Below are 3,763 nucleotides of genomic sequence, written 5' to 3'. Positions count from 1 at the left end.
TTTATTATAAGTATTTTTTTTTTGCGATTTAGTATATACCTAATGTATATAAATAGGAACTAAACGTGAAATTTTTTTTCCCACCTTGCGTAGAAGATTGAAATTATACAAAGGCAGTAAACAAGCATCAATAAAGCCAAACATTAGAGTAAGTAAGTACAGTCACATAAAATCTATGACCTAAATGAGAGATATATGGTGATGGTCTCCAAACATCAGAGAAAACAAGCAGTAGTAGTGCTGTATAGAAGAATGAAGGAAAGACAATTTATGAGGTTTAGCTTGAGCACAATGAGAACAAATGTTATCAAATAGTCTTCCTCAATCACTCTTTGCCAACTCAGCCTCAATACTTGGGCGAACAAAACTGGCAATGTCACTGGCAGTAGAATCATACAGGTAAAATTTCAGCATGCGCGATTCTCATAGGAGAAAAAATAATACATAACAAGTTCACAGACAAGTTCAAATATCAAAGTTTATAACTAAAGATGAAAAATAATATTAAACTACTTTTTCATCGTAGTCCATGACAATAATAAAAAAAGTCTTACGCCCTACAAATTCAACTATATATATACAGTTTTACCTTCATAATTTACAATTTCAATCAATCAATAATCAATAAAATTTCTTCATCTTTTCTTTTCTTTCCTTATTCTTTCAAAATTTTATTATCTTTGCGTACTCTTTATGTACTCTTTCCGTTTTATTAAATAATAATCACTCATGCAAGAAAAAAAAAGTAACAAGGGGGCGTATCCAAGGAGAGCGTGTTGTACTGTTTCCACAATTTTAAAAAATACCATCAAATTCAATAATTGAGTATTACACCAAGATTTTTTCAATATACAAAAAAATTATCCATACATTACAAGACAAGTGGTCCTATTGTTTGACCTTTGTTATGGTGGGTTGGACCATTGCATGAGTACAAATCTTAGTGGCACTGCTTTCACTTCTTCGGTTCTTCTCTTCCTTTTATGCTCTGTTTGCTGATTTTTTTGAATGTGAAATTGTGAATAGATTAATAGAAATCAAATAATTGATTTTTTTCTGCTTCTCAGTTTTTAATTCCTGAAATTTTTGTTGAAATTTTCTTGATGTTGCTAAAACTGGATTAGGGATTAGGAATTACTTGTTGCTGTTTTGTAATTAGGGATTATGCTCTGTTAGCTTTATTGATTTCAGGTTTAGTGTGATTAGGGATTACTTCTTGCTCTTTTGTAATTAGGAATTATGCTCTGTTAGCTTTATTGATTTCAGGTTTAGTGTGATTAGGGATTACTTGTTGCTGTTTTGTAATGTTTGTTGCTGAATGCTAAAATGGAAATCAAATCAAATGCTGTTTGTTGCTTCCATATATTTTCTTTGATAGTATTTTCCCGATTATAAATTCTGGTTTTGAGTCAAAACTTTGTATTTGTTTTGTCTGTAGTTTGATTTGAGATCATTAGATCTGATCCGATCCTATTAAGTTCAAATTATTCGTTTGGATTTTTGGTGTAGAATTGTTGGTTACCTGTTTGAAGTGTGTATTTCTTGTAATTGGATCTGTTTTGAACTGGATTGTGATTTTATGCTGCATTAAGTGTTGATAGTTCATCTTGGGTGTAGTTTTGGGATCATTTACTTGTTAATTCTCGGACATTTAGTTTAGTAAGGATCTTCTTGTACAAATTTGTTATCTTTTTTTAGGTTCCTTATAGATTTATTTGTAATAAATTTATATAAATGCTGGATCATTTTGAACATGTCTGTTGGTTTAATTTCACTTTGTAGTATATATCATTATATCTTAAATGGTTTCTGAAGTCTTATCTTTGAACGAGGTATTTTTGTACTCTTTATTTTTAGTTAGGCCATTTTCAAGATGGAGTTTTAATTTTTTTTTTCTTTTCAGTATATATGTAATCCCTTAGTTAAAATTTTCTTTTGCTGAAAATCATCACTAAGTTGAATTTTTGTTGCTGATTGAACCTTAAATTTGTTGCTGTCTTGTGAATAATCACTTGGTATAAATAATTTTTGTTGCTGAAAATCATCACTAAGTTGAATTTGCTGTTGATTATCTTCACTAAACCTTGAATTTGTTGCTATCTTGCTGAAATAATCACTTAGCTAAATTTTTTGTTGCTGAAAATTATCATAGTTGAATTTGTTGTTGGAAATTATCAACGAGGTAAATTTGTTGCTGTAAGAATAGATTTGAATTTTGTTTTTAATGAATTTGTTAATCATTAACTTAGCGATTGTGTTATCTATTGCTCTCTTTTGTTCATTTAAATTGAAAAAGTATTTTGTACCGGTAACTAGTTTATTATCTCTTTTTGCATCATTAATTATTGTTGAGTTAAGAAATTAACTAAATTGATTAGTGATGACAAACATTATTTTTGAGCAAAATAAATAATTAGTGTTGATTAATTATAATTTACCTATTAACTAATTGTTTATTGTTGCAGGCCAAATGTTAATAGCCCAAATGGAATAAAAGGCATTCAGCAAAGAATATTGGGCTGAAAGCAAAATAAAGAGCCCAAGCAAAAGCAAAGAAAGAAACCAAAGACCTTGGAAGAAGAACCAAGCAACATGCAAGGAGATAAAAGAAGCTTGCTGTTCATTCAGAAAGCAAGGAGAGAAAACCAGTGAATAGAGGTTATTGTTCTGAGAGAGCTCTTTGAAGAAGTTCAACTAACTGGACAGTGTAACCTAATCAAAGGTGCATTCCGCCAGTATGAAGAACTGAATCAGAGGCTTGCTAATCTGGTTTTTCGCATAGCACAGAGGCTGTTGATGACGTCAATCTCCTTCATGTTTTACTGATTGTAATGTTCTTTTCAATGTTTATCATTCTGCAATTTCTAGTGAGAAAAGGCATTGTGAGAAAACTCAAGTAAAAGCCATGAGTGGAAAAAGGCTGAGTGAAACACTTGAGAGAAAAGAAGCGTTTGAGAGATTCTCAATCATAATCAACAACCTTGATGCTATGGGTACAAACTATGCAGAACAAACCTTGGTGAGAAAACTCCTTAGAAGCCTCACAAAAGAGTGGGAAAACACTGCCATTGTCCTAACCGAGAGTAACAACATAAGTCCCATAACCTATGATGAGTTGAGAGAAAAACTCTTTGCCTATGAAGCCACACACACAAACACAGACTCAAAAACCAAAAGTTCTTTTAAACCAAAGGAAGATATCTCTACTAAAAGACCACTTGAGTTGCTACACATTGATTTATTTGGTCCAACAAGAACTCAAAGCCTAGGTGGTAAACATTATGGTTTAGTAATTGTGGATGACTATACTAGGTTTGGTTGGGTTTTATTTCTTGTACACAAAAATGAAGCCTTTTCGGCCTTTGAGCCTTTTTGCAAGAAAATTCAAAATAAAAAAGATTTGAAAATCTCTTCTATAAGAAGCGATCATGGAACTGAATTTAAAAATAATTTGTTTGAATCCTTTTGTGAGGAATTTGGAATATCTCACAACTTCTCTTGTCCAAGAACACCGCAACAAAATGGTGTTGTGGAAAGAAGAAATAGAAGCATACAAGAGATGACAAGAGCTATGCTTTGTGAGAGCAATGTTCCAAAATTTCTTTGGGCTGAAGCGGTTAACACAGCTTGCCACATTTTAAATAGAACAATCATAAGGAAATTTTTGAAGAAAACCCCTTATGAACTTTGGAAAGGCTACCCACCAAACTTAGATTACTTGCACATCTTTGGATGCAAATGTTTTGTTTTAAATAACAAAAAA

General features: G+C 31.5%; 1 long non-coding RNA gene across 1 annotated transcript; it reads left to right on the top strand.

The window, feature by feature from the left end:
- On the top strand, positions 950-2,012 carry LOC110267574. Its single transcript, XR_002355338.1, has 2 exons — positions 950-1,191; positions 1,267-2,012. It is a non-coding gene; the product is annotated as an uncharacterized LOC110267574 (long non-coding RNA).

This window comes from Arachis ipaensis, chromosome B10, assembly GCF_000816755.2.
Source record: "Arachis ipaensis cultivar K30076 chromosome B10, Araip1.1, whole genome shotgun sequence".
In the NCBI taxonomy this organism is placed as follows: Eukaryota; Viridiplantae; Streptophyta; class Magnoliopsida; order Fabales; family Fabaceae; genus Arachis; species Arachis ipaensis.
Note: the sequence above shows the minus strand (reverse complement) of the source record. Positions and strands in the feature narration are given on the sequence as shown.